Genomic DNA, 20,043 nt, shown 5'->3' with positions numbered 1-20,043 from the left:
TTTTATTCTAATTACTAATGAAGTGGTGCATTATAAAGAAGAAAAGGCTTAGAAGAATAAACTAAGACAAATCCCTCTCCTAGCCTAGTTACTGCTGCTCTCTCTATGCTTAAACTCAATATGTTAATAACCATTCTTTACACAATTTTCTTTCATTGTGGTCATAATGCCATGGAATCACTCTCCCCTTAATGTGAATTGCTGCTGGTATTACGTCCTGATTGCTTGCTGCCTGCACCCAGTGTCTGTTTTATTGTGTCTAAAACGAGCTGTCTTTTTGTACCATCCTAACACCTCTCTCTTTTCTTGGTTCACCTAAACCATATTAAGATCCACTAAGAACACTGACGTTACTATAATTGTGATTTCCTATTTCACTGTAAGGGAGCTGGAAGACAGTACTGAATTTTCAAATACCCATATCTTTGGTATGGGCCATCTCCTATATTCCTTTTTCCTATGCCTCTTCTTGACTCTGACATTTCCTAATCAGGCAAAGAAGGAAATTATTGATGAAAGCATTATCTAAGAGTTTCTGAAATTTTTCAAATGTTTAAGCAGATAAAAAATGCTTTTTTCTGATGGACATATTTTGCTTGGAAAGCATTCATTCTGTTTACTCATAGCAAAATTAAAATATTTCTAGGATTATGTTTAAACTTTTGGAATGAATTTTTGATTAATGACCAAAAAGGATAATCTAGCCATCAAATATGTTTTATAACAATACATTACTGTATGAAAACAATGTAACTACTAGATCCATGCTCAGCATAGATAATGGTAAGGAGTTTGTTGGCAAATGTATTTAAATTCAGCGTACATTTTATTATAAGTGAAAACTCGTTAAAACTAGTAATGGATTTCTTCTTCTTTGCAGGAGCCTTAAAGGGACAGCAACACTAGTCACAATTACTTACAAAAATCCTCTCACTACTGAATTAGCTTTCCATTAAAGCAAAGAGAGTTAGTTTAATTTAGTTTAAGATTCTGTCTATTATAATGATTGGGGAGATTTTTTTCCTGAATGTTATCACACAAAAAGTATGAGTAATTTGAAGGGACTGATAAGCAAAGCTGTAAACTTCCAAATTCAAATATACAACATTAGATTTTGCTTTGTAAGGAAGAATATTTCTACCAAAATTCAAGAAATTTTGAATTGTGACTTCTCTTTTGTTCTTCTTTTAAAAGAAATCTCTCTTTTTTAGGGGCTCTGCTATTACCCTTTTTACTTTCTAAACCAGCATGTGATAAATAATTGTTTTTATAACATCAGATTTCTGTAGGAAAATCATAGCTCTATTTTAACTGAGAGATATTTTTCATGACAAAGGAAGACAGACTGACATTTTAATAACAAGCAATAGCAATGTGAAATCTAGGGATGCAGTAAAAATAGTTATGTGATACAATAATTATTTAAATGGTTAACATGCTTGCAAAAATTCATTCAACTGTTATTTATTACAAACCTGAAGCAAACAATGGTAATTAACAGATGAAGGCTGGAAAATGTTGAAATCTACAGTCATATGTAGATTATTATCTATATAATTTATCAGTTCTTGACAATGTAAAGCAGATTGCACAGGTTTCTTATATGGAATAGAAAATATTTAGAAACTAGGATGAACTGAAGGAGATATGAAGCTCTGCATCATTCAGCACAGGATATGTTGCATATGGGCAGTGTAAAACCATTCAAAATAAGGAGAACTTAAGGCTCCCATAATTTAAACTATTGTTCTAAATACTTTCCTTCAAAGTAATTCAAACACAAAGTATAAAATTCTGCTGTTTATGCATCTTCACACTGTTTCTGCAAAATGGAGTTAACAAGGAAGCCCCACAGTTCACACAAGCCAAGATGCCTATAAATGGGGGCTGTCTGCCAGCACGTTGCAATCAGTCTTGAGAAATTCTAGTGATTGTGTTCTCAACACACCAAAAGCTGCAGAGCCAAGCTTTCCCTCTCCAAGATCCTAGCATTCCCTGATCAGTGGAGGATCAGTGCCCAGTCACTCAGCAGAAAGTGGGTCATAGCCAGCATGTGCAGCCAGACTTGCCTGCTGAGTCACAGTTCACATGACAAGATGAATTTTGCAAGGGGAGCATATATATTTTAATATAATTTGAATTCTGTGAGACAGTATAACAGAAGCCAGCTTGGGTCAAATCCATGGGAAATGCCATGTTATAAATAAAATTAAATTTAATAGTAATAATAATGTTTGCTTCATTTAAGAGTAATAGCTGTTTCTCTTGCAAAACGATGTGACTTTTTTTTTCTTTTTCCTGCAGTACAGGAACACAGTAACCCATTTCTCTGATCCTGGAAAGCCAGAGTATTGGCTTGTGTATATCTACATGAGCACATGCACCGAAACCTATTTCCAAACTGCATAACCTATAGAAAAAATAGAGTTAATAGCTGACAAAATTAGTTGCTGTGCTAGTTTTGGTTGGGGTAGAGCTAATTTTTTTCATAGTGTCTGGTATGGGGCTATGTTTTGGATTTGTCCTGGAAACATCAGGGATATTTTCATTTTTACTGAGCAGTACTTCCATAGAGTCAAGACCTTTTCTGCCTTTAATCCCACTCCTCCTGCCAGAGAGGTGGGGGTGCACATGGAGCTGGGAGACGGCACAGCCAGAACAGCTGACCCCAGCTGACCACAGGGATATTCCATACCATGGAGTGTCATGCTCAGCGTATATAGCTGGGGCAATAAGAAAAAGGACAGGATGTTCAGAATTATGGCTTTTGCTTTCCCAAGTCACCATTACATGGGATGGAGCCTTGCTTTCCTGGGCATGGTTGAACACCTGCCTGTCCTTGGGAAATGGTGAACAAAATCTTGTGTTGCTTTGATTGTGTGTGAGGCTTTGCTTTATTTATTAAACTGTCTTTGCCTCAACCTACATGTTTTCTCACTTTTTTGGTTCTCTCCACATCCCACCATTACTGAGCAGCTGTGTGGGGCTTATGTGCCATTCTGGTTAAACCATGATAGTTGCACACATATAAAGTGACAATCGAGACTTTTCTCTGCAGAGTGATGAGTTCAGTTAATGACACTGAAAGGCTACTTCCTCATGAAAGAAAGTCCGTGTGACTTTATAGTCATGAGGAAGATAGAGAAGCATATTGCTTGGAACTTCTGGATTATATTGTTCTCTGCTTGAAAACCCCATTAAAGAGTGAAACATCAAGCAGCTAAATAATCCAGGCAAATTTGCAGAGCTAGTATGTTTTCAAGAGGCCATGTCAGTTGATTTTATAAGAAAAACTACTGGGGCAGAAACACTGCTTTGAAAGAAATTGACCTGAAAGGGAACACCTTCTGCTGTTTCTTTATTCATCTGTAAAATACTAACCACGAGTTCTGCTGCTCTAGACAAAGTTTCCCTGTCTGTTAAAATTGTAAATAAAACTATAAAACCTAATTTTCAAATAGTTCAAAGCTGGACACAAGGTCCCAGAGTTGTACATGTAGCTCTCAGTTACTATTGTATGAAAGAGCCAGCAGATAAATACTCATGTCCCAAAATTTTCCTGGATTTATTTTGAAAACACAGAATATATTACTTTGTATCACTGAATCAAACACATGTCTGTATGTATACATAATTAAATTGGCATGTCTGAATTTACAGACATATATATGGCCTTTCATAATTTTAGCATGAGCATATCAGAACAGCACAGTAACCTGTGATTATTCAGACTATGCTCTTCCTATTTTCCTCCTCACACTTTCTCTCTCTTTTTGTTAATTAATTGTTTTCCAATACAGAGCACTGGAATAAGACCCAAATTGTTTTGTTTTTTTTCTGGGAATAAGTGGATATTTACATACTGTAAGTTGAGACACCTAACTGTTGGAGGAGCCACCTCTCAGTTTAGTTTTCTGCACTGAATTGCTTTGCAGAGCATCCTTTTTTTATTTTCTGTTTGTAGGGGAAATCTCATAAGTAGACTAAACTTTTTGGCTGGAAAAACAACTATCTTATTAGATTTTTGTACGACTATGCTTCCAGTTGTGTTAGAAGAAAAAGGAGGAAAGAAAAAAGAAAAAAAAACAACAACAACAACAACAACAAAAAAAAAGGTAGAGAGCTTGATTCTGATATTCCTGTTTCTGATAAAGCAGATTCAGGGCTTCCTTTCTACCTACTGGCAGACAAAAGTGTATGTGGTAGTGGGGACAATAAAAGTTCACAGCCAAATGACTATCACAGTGAGCAATGAGACAGATTTGAATAGAGAAATATTCTAACTTCAATAGATTTTACAAGAAAATATTTCAAATTGTTGAGCACATACATTGCATGACATGCACAGGGGAACACTGATACAATTGGTGAGTTCATGTGGTATTTGACATTTTTAGATAGAAAATCTAGCTAATAGCAGAAAATTAGTCTGAACATAGGAACTAAAAACAGATAAATGAAATATTTTCACGGAGCTTGTGTCACATCTGTGAATCTGTGTCTATTTAAATGATCTGGAGATGACAAATAAGTGTGTAAGTAGTACAGTGCCACTCCATTTGTCTTCCCTGCTTGTTCTTTCCATCAGCCTTTGCTGATCATGTTTTTTTTGTCTACAATACAAACTGCAAAAACTTCATTCCCACTGTTGTCTTTATGTGTCAACTTTGTCCAAGGCATCTCAGTTCTCCCTACATCTGCAAATGACACAGAATATAAAGCAAAGCAATTTTTTGTAATACTGACCTTATTTATTTGCTTGTTTTTTTACATCCTTTTAGGTAAGGGAAAAAAAATCCTTTCAGCTGTTAATTGTTTTCATTTGCAAATACGGTCTACCTCGCTCACAGCATAACCTGAAAAAAGATTCTCTTAGGAAAAGTCATTGGCATTGCCAGACATTGCCACATGAAAATTTGATCCAAGAAAAAAGAATTTTGCTTACCTGTGCTATTTTTGTAGTGAACTGGGATATATAGATTTCAAAAACAGTGTTATAGGTGCTGAAGTTTAAACTGGTAAGAATAAGAATAGTCGAGAACATCAGACTCTTCTCTTATTCCATAAATGTAAATGATAACTTACATGCTTGGGAATAAGAGACATAACTTTTTCTAGTAAAACTAATTTTCCACTTCTCCCTTTTATAGGTCAGAAATAATTTGTTTAAAAAGGAATTTTAAACTTTTCACATATAATGTGGACAAATTCAGTGACCATTATTTTTCTGAGATGTAGATTCATGTCAAAAGGGAGCTGGAAACACTGAAGATTATCTAATATGACTAACCATTTTTCCAGATGACAAATAAGGGGACTCAGGACCTCAGCCCCAGCCATTCATCTGATCAGATATTAATTCCTTGGTTTTTCATTATTATGGCCCTTTAAAATTATGTCTTTCATATTTAGTATTTTCTCCTGCATTAAGAGGGCATGAAATTTTTTTAAAGGTTTCAGTGACTTTCTCAGCATAGTGAGGTTCTCTAAAACTGTATTCTACTGGCCAAAATTTACCTGTGATCACTGACTATAAGGGAAAAGAAAAGCTACTACTCCAGGCTGTTGATGCAATTAGATTAGGTATCTGAAATTATCATTGTAACTGAAGAGACAAAAAGAGGGAAAATATATGGTTCTTATTTGTGCCTCGGAATGTTCAGAGAATGGTTGACTCAGTATTGACTTAGTTGACTTAGTATTCAGTGTAAAACGTTACCCAGAAATTTTTGAAATAACTTGATGACTTTGGAAAAGTAATTTCAGTATGGTTCACTGCATGAAAACAAAACAGTAAAATCTCTAGATGAGAGAAGTAATACTTTAACTTAATGAAACTTGTATTAAAAATACTCCAGGTTTTCTAGTCCAGCATCTTTACCATCTGTGAATTCAGATATTCCAGATGTTTGCACATAATGTATCATGTTATCCTCAGTATTTGCTGTAGTAGAGAAGAATTTATTGATTTTTGTAAGAACTTTCTTAGAAACAAAGATGTAGACTTTAAACTACTTTTGAGTCAACTTCCACATTAAGTTATTAACTCTAAATGGTCCAAAATTTAAATTGCTCACCATGATAAGCATATTTGAGTAGCTCCTTGCATTGAAACCTTATATTGGCTAACAAAGTCCTTCTAGCAGGATGATGATGACTCTGTCAGGTAATTTTTGTATTGCATAGTGCCTCCCTTGTTAGGGAAGCCATTCTGAAAGGGACCTGCTGATATTCTGTGTAAGTATTGTGTGGAATATGAATGTGAACATATGGATGACGCCTGTTAAATTTCACTACAAGTCATCTGGAGGAGAAGACAACGTATGTTTGAGTAAATACAGAATTTGGTTGGCAGTCTACTGTCATTCCAAAACCTAGGCCGTATGGTGTCTGGGAAACAGGGAAGGAGGCACATCCCCTGTGCTCAGGAGAACACCTCCAGCAAACAGCATAGAATTGCGCTCTGTATGTAGCTCCAGATTGGTGAAAGACAGCTTGTTTGACATTCAGGGGGATGAAATTGCACCAAGAAGAGTTTTCTTGAGCTGCTTTCATCTTTGCCAGCTTGCAATGTCATCATGTATTTCTGGCAAATAGAGCTTGCATCAGTTCAGTTGACAGGTCCTCATGAATTTTAATATCTAAGCTTCATATTCATGTTAGGAGCATTAATGTTCCCTGAAGCTTTTTTCATTCTAGGAAGAATATAAATACTTCCAAAGTTACTTTCCATATGTCTGTTCATGTATGTTTCTGTATGCGTGTGCCTATCCACATGTATAACTTTGCTTATGAAACAAAATTTTGCAAAATTAAAAAACTATTTTTGTCTTGAAATAAGTAAAATAGAAGCACTTGCTTGTCTCTCTTATCCACCAAGTGGACAATATGTTTGTCTCTTTTAAATGAACTTGCGTTTTTCTTAGAGTGGAAAAGATCAAAAAGTTCATGGGAACACACATGTAATGTTCAATTCTGCTTACGAATCTGAGGACTGATCCCCAACTGGGATGAAATTGTAAAACTCCAGTGGAGTAGAGAAAGTTATCTTGACTTTATACAGACAGAGATTGCATACTTTTCAAGAAGCAATGCTTTATATAGAGGCAGAAAAACACACAAACTCATGAAAATGGAAGTTGTTTTTCATGAAATTTGAGAATAGGAGCTATGTGGAAAATTAGATGAAGCATCCATGCTCAGGAATATAAAAGGCATTAGTAAGAATTTCCTCTTTTTGTATGTTGTATTTAAGAAATCTGACAAATATTAAGAGGACTGGAATTAAAGCCATGCTCAGTTTTCCAAATCACTTAAACATGAGGCTGCCCAGGATTTTTGTTAAGGTGCTTCTTAAGTACCTTCCGATAGAATGAAGGAAAAACCCAACCCCAGACCAACAAAACCACAACCATTGGGAACTTCCTATTCAGCTATTTGTTTACTGAAAATGAATAAATAGGAATTACTAATAAAATCAATTACATGTATAAAGGGTATCAATTGCTTATAATATGAAATAGAATGATCCACAGTACCATAAGTATTCTAAGTGAAAGCTGGATATAAAAAAGTAAAAAGTCTAGAGTCAAGTAAATAACAACTGTGCGGAGTTCAATAACATCTTTGGGAACACATTTAGTGAAAATGTTCTTATCCACCAATGCAATTCCTGTAATCCTAAAATTGTTCATGAAATAGGAATTATTTCATTAAGTAATTTTGTGTGGGAAAGACTCAGAAAGAGCATTCTCTAAAGGAGAAGTTTCCTTTCACCCAGCAGCAGACTTTCAATGCATCTCTCAGCTCTTGCTTGTGCCAGGCTTTTTTCTGAGGGGAGGGAAACAGCTATGAATCTCTACAGATTTTCCAGTTCACTCAGCACAGGATGCTGAAATATTCAATAAAATAGAGAGTCAGACTCTGAGAAATGAATTTGTAGCATAGCTGTTACATCACTTACACTGTCTGTGAGAGGTTCAAGTTCCAGTCCCATACATGTGACTGCCTATGTCTTTATAAAACAATAGGTGCTATGCTTGTAAGCTCCAAAAGGGTTTGAAATAAAGTCAAAACTAAGCACAGCTTTTGGACACCCTGGTTATGTCCACACCAGGTGATCATGTGCAATACATTGACTATTATCATTTAATACTACTCCTTTTCTTAGTCTAGCTACTCACTAACTTGAAAATTATTTCAAGAATCTAAAATCAAATAATTCCATTTGAGGTGGAAATGTTTTATGTCAATTATAATTTTAAATAGCAATTTATCAATCACATTTCCAGATCATCATTTTGGTGATAACTGTAATAAATATAATTAAGAAAGCAATTTATGTCAACCTGTTTCTGGGGGTTTGACTGCTGTATCAAGTATTTCTATATGTTGGAAGTGAGGAGTTCTGTAGCAGTGAATTAAAGAAAAATGTTGCCAGACATAAAATAATGAAGGAATCCTAATAGGATTTACTAAAATTTGTACAGATGAATGACAAATCAGGTTCAAAATTTTTTCATAAACCCAAAAATATGTCTTAAAGATTTAAATGGAACCTATAAATCAGTTACAGAGGATGAAATTTTATTTGGCTTTTATGCAGCAGCTCTGAAGGACTGAGTCTGTTTTCTAACTAAAACTATAGGTAAAGATTAAAAATAGCTTACTTTGAATGTACACTTCCAGAGAGAGTATGGAACAGTTTTTTAATATTAATTTCTTTAAGATCATTAAATCCAAACATAAACTCAGAACTGCCACGTCCATCACTAAACTATGTGATTAAATACCACATTTACTGGTCTTTTAAATATGTCCAAGGTATTATGTCTCATGAGTGGAGATTTTAAGACATAGTGCCTACAATGGGGACAGTGGAGACATACTACCTATTTCAGGTACTGTAAATGATAGAATCCTTATGGAATCATTCAGGGTGCAAAAGACCTTTATGATGCTCAAGTCCAACTGCTAACCCAGCACTGTGAAGTCTAACACTAAACTACCATACTCCTACACTGAAGCATCTTGTAAATATTTTCAGAAATGGTGACTCCACCACTTCCCTGGACAGCCTGTTCTAATTCTTGGCACCATTTTGTATAAACAAATTTTTCTAAATATTCAATCTAAACACTCCCTAACACACCTTGCAGCCATTTTCCCTTGATCTTGTTGCTTGGGAAAAGTAACAATTCCCATCTGGCTACTCAGGTAGTTGTAGTGGGTGAGAAGGTTTCCCCTCTGAGCTTTATTTTCTCCAGGCCTATCTTATAAACATATTTAAATATTCAAGTAGGAAGCTAACTCAAATACATTTATGATCAACTTGTGATTGTTTCATATTTTTAATGAAAGCTATGTTACATTTCTGAGCTCTGAATATACAAATCTTTAGAGAAAAAAAACAAAAAAACAAACCAAAATCCATAGATGCCCCTGTCTGCTACTAACTTGGCTTTAAAGTCTGAGCTGTGAACAAAAGAATTATTGAAAAATGTAGCTGAGGAAACAAAAAGCTAAGTACCTTTCCAAATAGCTTTTTACGTTGTGGTGGATTGACCTTGGGTGGATGCCAGATGTGTTATCAATACAATTCTAGCTATAAATAAAAGGCACAGTCCTATAAGGGCTGCTGTGGGAAAGTTAACTCCATCTAAGCCAAACCCAACAGATAATTAAGCTAACCTGAAGTTCAAACATAGACCAAGTGTATGCCAAGCTATATGTGCTTAGTCCAAACATAAACTTTTAAATTGACTTCTCTGTTCCATTTTGTATTTTTCATCTGTACTATTTATACAAACTTCCTTAAAGCTGCTGCATTGTGCGCATCTACTCAAGCCTTTAATATAAAACCACTTAGAGATACATCTCAGTAACATATCAACTCTCTAAATGTTGCTGTGTTTTTAGAAGTCTCCTATTTTACAATCAAAACTTAAAAAGGACATGTAATCTACTGTAGCAACATGTCAGAAAAATGTTGTAGATAGAGCTCATTCAAAAGGAGGTTTTGCTCTCCAAATTCTATGAATTGCTTTTAACTTCTAATTTTAAATATGTTAGGTTTTTCCATAACAGTAATTTTGGGAAAAAGATGGTGCTTCCTTGTTATAATAGGGTATAGCTTTGGGATTACATATTTTGGCAAGGTTCAACAGTAGTATACTATGCCAACACATTTTTCCTCTATTTTAATCTTAATCCATGATTTTTCAAGATGTCAGTAATGGGAATCAAATGAAAATTGACATTAACATAATAAATCTAAATCCTTCAAATCAAACTGCATTGAATTTCAGGGAAGGTGGAGGCTGATCTAATCCCAGTTCTCAGTTTCCTTTGCAATGTTCTATGCCTGTCACTATGTGTAGCACTGAAACTCCTGGTTAGATGTGAAAATTAAAAACAAACACAAATGTAGGGGAACAATAAATGCCTCACAATTTATTGATTACCAGCCTTTCAAGTTTTGCAGAATATACAAGGGAAGCATGAAAATAAGGTACAAAATTAAGATCTCATATCTACCTTCACTGCCTTTTACTTGTTATTTAGCCATTGTTTCTCATTTATGTCAGTGTGTGGATAGTCAATAGCTTTCAGTCATTTATGTTACTACTCAGTTGAAATAGTGATCTTTCAGAATGACAAACAAGATAAAAATGTGAAGATAGAAGGGAAAATAAGGTAAAATCACCACTAATATATTACAGTTAATATAACACTAATATAAACACTAATATAGTATACTTAAAAAAAATCAACATTTTATTTTCAAATTTTGAGAACTGAATTTTGCTTCTGAGATCACTGCCTTCTTCTGCTGTGCAACAGTAGAAGAAATAATTCACAGCTGCTAGGGTCTTTGGGAGCCAGCTGAAATGTCTGGCATTAGTTGAGATGTTCTGGTACATTGGTAGCTATGGGTGGTTTGTAGTCCACTTTGTCAAAAAATATAAGGGTCATCTTGGCATTTTAACTAAGTGTCTGGTCAACTCAGCTGGCCTTTGTCAACAGTTACTTAGATAGACACTTTTAGAAGGTGATTTCTCCTTCCTGCCTTAGTTAACTTTGTTAAATTAGGTTCAGCCATTCCCTGGAAGCACCTACCTGTCTTACCTTGTTTCCCTCTTCTTACCAGATCTTGTTGAACCTCTGCAAGGGCATGGGTGACCTGTCTATTCCAGTGACATAAAAGCTGAAGTCTTCAGTATTTTCTCTGTTCTCTATTGTTTTATAGAATGTGTCTGGGGATGGGTGTCTTTCTCTTCTTTATATATTTTTTTTAAATGTTCATTCCACTTGAATAAGCATTTACTTAACTTTATAGCCCAAATGAATTTATAATTGAGGCATCTTCCATGTTTTCTGTATATTCTTGTACCTTCTGCATTTTCTTTACCTCTTTACATGCTAATAATGGTATTTGATCTCCAAATTTGAGTGTTGTTTTGTGAAAACAAACCATGTATCAAACATACTTCTCATAGAATTTATGTTTGAAAATTTGGGAAAATAGCTCAATTCAATATTTTTGTCTTTCGACCTCATGAATCTAAATTTGCATTGCCCAATATATTTTCCATTTTCATTATACATTAACCACTGTTAGAATGATCTGATTCTCAAATAGTGACTGCTAATTAAATTACTGCCATTTCCAACTTCAAGTGACTTCCTACAACAGAAAAGCACAGCTGTACTTTATTTACAGGCAGAAAGTTTGAATGCCCATTGTTTGTGAAGGAGGACTTCTGCTCATAGCTTTCTATTTAAACAGGGAGTTGAGTACTTTATCATTCCTTAATGGGATAGAACAAAGGCAGTAGTTAAGCCTGTGGCAAATAAGAGCTCCACAATGATGAATTCTATAGTATTTTCCATCTACTGTAAACATGTGTGTTACAAGCCTGAAGTTTATGAATAATGGCTTCATTTTGAAGTAATTAGAATTCTATGCCATTAACAGCAGGAAGTCTGGATAATTGTATTTCAGAATTAAATGTCTGGGAAAAGACATTTCTGTCTCTATTACAATTATGTTTATGATTAATGACAGAAATGACAACCTGCAATATAAATACAAAACAGCAAAAATTAACTGTATCCATCAAGGATGACAGTACGAAAACTCCAATGAATCAGTAATCATAGGTAAAAAAAGAGCTTGATAATCTTGTTTTGTTTCATATTGGAATATCCTCATTTCTTTCCCTTAATTTTGAGGTGTAAGTCTTCCAGCTGCTTCATACCAGAGTAAGCATGAAATACTACAGTTGATTAGGTGCAAAATGGCATGCTTTGTAGACCAAACACTGTTTTGTGGGTGTGCTACAGCTTATCTTCAAGGGGTCAAGGGTGTTATTCAAACACATCTGTAGAGTAACACAACTAAAAGTGTTTTATAAGCACAATATTTTTTGAAGTAAATTCTCCTTTATATGAGCTAAAAAGTATTGGACTATCTTAAGTGATATATCGTTTCTTACTAAGCAGATGAAGCTAGTTTTGGAGTTGACCTGAAATTGTTTCTTGATGCTTTCACTCTCTCAGCTCTAGGAAGAAATATTTTCTCATTTGTTTCTAAGCAGCACCATGCCTCTGTGTCACAGATAAAACCTCTACCAGCTGCTGATTTTGTAGTATTGCAGTGTGAAGTCTCCTAAGTTGCACTATGAGGAGCCTGCTGGCAGAGATAGCAGGACTGGAGCCATGGCATAACATATAAGTCACATCAGATATGACTGAAAAAATCCATCTTTGACAAAATCCATCCTATAGCAAATTGTAGACCATGCAACAGGAACTGGAGAGCAGTCACATTCCAGAGGAATTGTTTGCACCCTGCTCTCTCCTCCTGCCAAATCTATAGATTAAGGTGGAGGCACATATCTCTTCCCTACTCTTTATATCTTTGTTGATCATGTGGGGTGTTTGCATACAGGAGTGGGTACAGAAGTGGGTACATGTGGGCCTGCTCAACTAAATTCCTCAGTGTAGCAAAAGCTTAAGTCAACATCCTCAGGGCATCTGCAGGAAACTGGTATTCTCTTCTAGGACAAGTGGGAAGTTTTAAAAGTGAAGTTTTAAAATGTTTGAACATATTTTTACTCAATCTTACACCACAACAGACCTTGTCAATGCAGAGACTCTTGACAGGATGTCTTTGTTGAATTGAAATTCACAGTAAAGGTATTCATCATCATAGACTGCATTGATTCTATTTTTCTTTGTTTAACTGGTTGATGCCTTCTATCCATGACTTCACAGGTAGGTACTGATACTCTGTGTCATGAAATAGGTATCTGGTATAACTGATTTCTCTTGCAGAAAATGTTTTTCTGTTTTGTTTTGTTTTGTTGTTTTGTTGTTTGTTTTTTTTTTTCTGAAGACTTTACTGAAAGATATTGTCTCTGTCTCCTTATGGTTTGCTTTTCTTCTTAATTATCCCCTGTATTATCATTTAGGCATTGTTCTATTAGACTGGTTTATCTATGTCAGTCAGTTTATCAATCTAAACCTCTCAAGGAGGGGTGAAAACTGTCCCATAGGTTTTTCTTGATAGCTACTAAATAAATATATGCTTTTGGGCATGGGCATGTCATTGCACAGTGCCGAAGTTAAAGAGATTGACTGCAAGAACCAAGAGGGTAAGGCCCCCCAGGCAATCAGAAAAAACCTGCCAGTCAGTGAAAGTTCCTGCATTGTGAAGATACTCAATAAAGAATGAATATCCTTAAGTGCCTACACTATAACTGGGCACCATAGTAGGAAATAGCTACTCATGAACATTTTGTAATTATTTTCTCTGTAAGAGTCCTGGCTTGTTCTGTTTATCACTCATAACACCTTTTGTAGCACCTATCACTCTAAGATCTCTCTACTCAGCTAGCTAGGAATATATTCTTTGCCTGTGGGGTTTCCCTTCAATGATATATTAAAAAATGTCTGCACCTGCCATGAATACTCACATTCTGCTGTGCAGGAATGAATGAATTCAGGTTTCTTCTATTTGTCTTGAAACCCTTTGTATACACTACTGAAGTGTGGAAACAATGTCTTTACTTTGCATAGAGTTCTGCCCCACTGTGCATCAGTTAAGCTTATCAGCAATAAAATAAAGAAACAGTTTGGTGCTTAATGCAGCCCTGTGAAAGAATACCAAAAGGCCCTTCTTTCTTCTTCTTTTTTTTTTTTTTTTTTTTTTTTAAAGCAGTTTTTCTACAAACACAGGGATTCTGGCTGTCATAAAAGGTGATGATGGGGCGTGGGGCACAGGTCAAACTTTAGATCTGGAGATGTAAGAGGCAGTCAAAAGACTACATCAAAGCCAGATAATGTTTTCTTGCTGTCAGACAAAAAAGTAAATCTACATGGCCATAGGCACTACCTGCTGGTAATCCATGTGAGACTGTGATGAATTCTGCATGTTATCTTTACTAGTAGGAATTTCTGCTAAGAGTTTCTGCTTCTGTTTCACACACACTAAGTCATGCAACTGGTTTATACAATATAGTACTGAATGTGATTTATTTTTCTATTTAATATTTTAGCAATTACTGAACTTGTAAATTTGTGCTGCACTTAAATAATATTTTTGTGCTAATTTTGTTTGTTTAATCTGTATCTTCAAAAGAGACACTAATTTTTGGATTTGTGACTCAGATTTTGACTTAGGGTTTTATCCGCATATTCAGTTAAATTACTAACTTGATATATAGAAATAACAGATGAAGACTTCATCATTGTAATAGAAAGGATAAATATGTATTGTAAGACTGCATTTACTCACATTCCTTAATTACTGCTCTTCCTTAATAATTAACTTATATGGAATTCTAGATATTAAGTAAATAAATAGTCACCAGAACACTAATTTTTTTGCAAAGATCTCACAATGCAAGATGAAATTACTCCCAGGTAATATTATGAAAATGTTATAACTTTTCAGGTTTCTCGCCAAAATCATTGTGCTCATTGTGTTTGAATTTTTGCTTCTCTTTTCTGGTGATGACCTACATGTGACTGACAGTTGACCTGAAAAAGTATTTCCCAGAACAGAAAGGAAGAAAATGTTAAAACAAAACATAACAAAATCATGAAAGAGCAAAGGTAAATCTGAACTTTCAGCAAATCAATACCGCTGTGTGGTATTCTATTAACACAATAAATCTTTTACAATGATAAGAATGTTAGAGAAAACACTATCTTAATACATTTATTGTCTCTTGAAATAAAGATTGTGGTAACAGTGAGCAGAAACATCAAGTCCGAAAATCACACCATCAAGACAAGAAAGTAATCTTGCAGCCTACACAAGAGTTTAAATTTTCACAGTTCTGTTTTGGCCCAATGCCTACATGCAATCCTGCTTCACTTCAGATTTTCATGTTAAAATCTGTAGCTTGCTGTCATGTAAAAATAGGACAAAAATGTCTTGCTATAGTTTCATATGCAGACTGTGTATTTTAAAGATCGCTTTGGAATATTTATTCCTTGGGGTACAATTTGAAATTTGAGCTAATGTTGTTTAATATACAGTGAATAATTAAAAAAAAGTCACCAAGCAGAAATGACTGGGTATACAGTCCTAGAAAATCATATTTCCTATACAGTAGGCTATGTTATCCTTTATAGGTAAAACTTCAAGAATTAGGGTTTTGGTCCTCCATGCAATTTCCCCAGACTCTTTCACTTTCCATTCTATAACCAAAAACATTTTGCAGAGGCATCTCCAGCTGTCATATGTAAAGCATTTTTCTCATGAACAAATAATGCACAGGAATCAAACTGTCAAGGAAAGAATCCCAACAAGCCACATCAATGGACCTAAAGCTATGATTTTTCTAGTGCAATTTTGTTTAGTGTTTAGTGTAGTATGAAGTGTACATTTGAGGAATTGGAAAAGTCCAACAGCATAGAAATGCAGTGACAATTTATAATCGGGACTTTGTGAAAACTGTAGCATTAAAAACATTCCAAATTAAATGTAAGCATTTCAGGCACTAACTAGCTTTTGAAGAACTTTATAAGCAGGGTAAGGAAAAAAAATCTTTTTAGAATGTATGATAATGTTTAGGAGAATTCCATTTCTAGGAAATATGGGCTTGTGTGGTACTATGGAAATTGCATCTGAGTTCTATCCTCATATGCATGGCTTTTGCTAAAATCTAGGATAACTGTTTATAGGTCATCAAGTACAAGACTGGAATTAATTAAAAAAAAATGCCTCTACATACATCTGTCTGTGCCTTACATATTATATTTTATGGGGTTTTATATTTTTATATGCATATAGGTATATATATTTGTATTCAATCTGTGTAAATATGTAAAATATACCAAAGTGAAAATTAAAATGTACTGATATTTTTCTGCAGTGAATATGATTGTATCTACTATTGGTAACTGCATGTATGTGTAATATGTATATGTAATATCCTTTGTAATACGTAATTGTATTTTTTATCCTATCTTTCTTTAGTTAATTCTCTCTACCCACAAAGTCCTCTACTTTTATTATATTCATGCCCTTTGTGGACTACTTAACACATCATCTAATCATACTATCATTTACTAAAATTTAATCTTAACCTATAAGTAGGCTTATTTATAAATTTCAAAACTGTTTCTTTGTTTGGTTGGTCAATGACACTAATACCCTTTGCCTTCGTGTTATGTTTTAAGATAAACATCTTTGTGCTGGCTGAAAGGCTCCCTCTCTCAAACTTGGAAGATTACTTCCTTATATTGATAGAAACTTCCCCATTACTGTCTCCTTTTCTGGCTTCCTTTTTTCCAAACAATGGAAACACAATGGCCAGGTGCATCAACTGAGACCATAGCTTCTTATGGTAACTAGTGCTGTATAATTTCTGTTTACATCTACAGACCTATTAACCTATTTGTTTTGTCTAAATGTGTATTTCCTGTCTTAGGAGACCAGAAGCAGGCTAAGGTGAGATAGGCTGTGAACTATAGTATTTTTCAGTGTCTGGAAATGTGAATTCTTCTCATACAGCTTTATTTAGACTTTCCTGCAGAACACTTGGCATGTGATAGTTTGGATTTTATGCTGACCTTACATATTCCTCATGGAGTGACACATAAAGAACACTAATTATTTTGCAAAGATCTCACAATACAAGATGAATGACTGGTTTTTAAGGCATTGAGCTTCTCAATACTCAGTGCCTTTCCATAGGTGACAAGAGCTTGGTCCAGTTCCTCCCCTGAATGGCTCTGTCTAGCAATATGTAGAGCAGCAATAACTAGTTCCACAGTCACTCAGACTGTGTTATCATGTTGACATAATAATGACCATTTCTGGACAGTAGTCTGGGCAGGGCCACACTGCTTTAAAGGAGGACAGGCTAAAATTAAGCAGTATCTAAGTTAGGAAAAGGTGTGTAAACTCTTTCCTTACTTGGTATATTTGTAACCTCTGATAACACTGCAATATGATTAAAATTATATAGGCCTAACACGCAATAATTTTTATTTCTCTAGATCTGACAGTTTTGTGGTTTAACTCCAGCTGACGAAAAAGCCCCCCACAGCTGCTCACTCAACCTCTGGATATGGTGGAGGAGAGAATTGGAAGAGTAATAATGACAACACTCATGGGCTGAGACAGTGTAATACTTAGAGAAAAAGCCACACTTGCAAGCAGAACAAAATGAGAAATTCATTCACCACTTTGTAGGGGCAGGCAATTGTTCAGCCATCTCCAGGAGAGCAGGGCTCCTGAGCTTAATGGCTGCTTGAGAAGACAAAGGCCATCACTCCAAAGGTTCACCTCTTCCTTCTTCCCCCAGTTTTACATCCTAAGCATGATGCCATATGGTGTGGAATGTTCTTCCCAGCTTCTTGAGCACCCCTAGCCTCCTTGCTCGTGGGGTGGGATGTAAAGCAGAAATGAACTTAGTGTAAATGCTGACCAGCAATAGCAAAACCATGCTTGTATTACCAATGCTGCTTTCAGCACAAATCCTAAAACAGCCCCCTACTAACTACTGTGATGAAAATTAACCAACCCAAGCTGAAACCATCACACTCTGTAACCTATGGATCACATATCTTTCAGTCCAAAAGAACATGTTGAGATGAAGACTGAGAAACACTGTCACTTTGAAGGAAAATAAAGATATTAATTTTGGAATGACCTGTAGCTTGAACAATCAGTTAATAATCTAGATTTAAACATGATAATTAACATAATCATTCATAATCAATCCTTGCAACAAGTTCTGCTGACCTTCCTTACAGGAGAGAGGGATTGGAGGGGTGGGAATGGAGTTTGATGAACTACAGAGAATCCATAATAAAAAGAATTATGACTGTGACTTAGGGAAAGGAAGAAAGGTACAAATGACAAGTATGAATGGAAAGTGAACATTATGATCTTAGCATATGCCATTCATGACTGACTTAAAGGTAGATAATTGCAATTGTCTGAATTGAGTTCCAAGTTGTCCTTAGATGGCATTTGAAAGCCAAATATAGTATTGTTTTATGTAACAATACAGAACAATAATTGAATGTATATTTTAAGGTGTATTTTCACGGGTGTGGCTTTCTGTCAGACTGACCCTTGTCACCTTAAGTACCTCATCCCAGTGGTGTAGGCTTTTGAGAGAATAAAAACTTGATCTATGTAAAAGATCAAACAGCTCTCAAAAAACTGTGCCACTGGGTTACAAAGTAATGGGTAACTTAAACAGACTTTATAGCGTGGCACACACCTAAATCACTTTCCAAGCACCAGGGCCTTTCTCCTCTGGGATCAAAGTATGACCCTGTTTCCTGAGTGACCACTCATTAGGACATGTAGCCCAGATAAAAGACATGAGTTTTTATCACTCAGAAAGTCACATGGCATCTCATGAACCAAACCCATGTCTTTAGTGTGTCTTTAATCTTGGCTTCAAGTCCTGATGGGTGGTGGCTCAGGTTAGCATCCTATGATGATCCCAGATCAGACTGTCTTGTTTTTGTGCTGAATGAGCTCAAGGAGGTGAAACCCAGAAGAGAAAGCTCTTCTGAATATGCCTAGAAGTGGGGACAGTTGCCCACTTATACTGGCACCATGCTCAGGCACAGCTGAAGAGTTCTGTCTGTGGAAAATATCCTGCTTCTACCCCTGAGGCTCTGCTTGCAAATTTTCCCCCTTCATGGAAAACCAGAGGCAGAAACACGGTACCCTTTGAGAGCATGTATGGACATCTTTCAGCACCCTATCACTGCTCATACAGTAATCTGTGTCTTCAAAATGTCATATAACCAATTTGAAAGATGATGAATTTGCTTTCTGCAAGATAAAAAACCATATGGATTGGCAATTCTCTGTATTAACAGAGACTTGCTCTAATTAATTAATTCTCACAAAGTTCAACGACTGCCAGATGAGCAAAATTAAAAATACTGTATATTTTCTTGCTTTAAATTTTTGTGAAAGTCTTTTGTTTGTAAGATGGATAATTTTTTAAGACAGCTCTTGCTTCCAAAGTCATTCTTGACCTCTGAGCAATGTTCCCCACAGCCAACACCATGCAATAAGGTTCCTCCCATTCATCAAGGTATATTGGCTTTCTCCCAGCCTTTTTTTGTTTTTTTCATTTTCTTTCAGTTATCTGTTCTTGTCTGTTCTATGCTTCCTTTCCGACTTTCATCTGGCATTCCTTTACACTGCTTACACTCCTTTATACTCCTTTACTTTCCTCAGAACCCTCTACAGTCCATCACACAGAATCAATCTACATGAGCTTTCTCTTTTCTCCCCCGGACCCTCCAAGCTAACCACAGCCATGTTTTCTGTAGTCTCATTAAGTTTTCATTTGTTCCTTGGCTGTTCCTTCAGGTTTTCTTTTTCCTCCCACAAAATCAATTCCACAGCTTCCCCTTCCTCTCTGTGTTCTGTGATTAGAAACAATGTACTGTTAGATGGGAGGAAAAATAAACACACACACACATACACACACGCATTCAATCACAAGAGAAGCCATAGGAAAACTAAATTAAATGGAAATGCTCCTG

Source organism: Lonchura striata, chromosome 3 (genome assembly GCF_050655825.1).
Source record: "Lonchura striata isolate lonStrDom1 chromosome 3, ASM5065582v1, whole genome shotgun sequence".
In the NCBI taxonomy this organism is placed as follows: domain Eukaryota; kingdom Metazoa; phylum Chordata; class Aves; order Passeriformes; family Estrildidae; genus Lonchura; species Lonchura striata.
The sequence above is the reverse complement of the archived record's forward strand: the minus strand, read 5'-3'. Positions refer to the sequence as shown.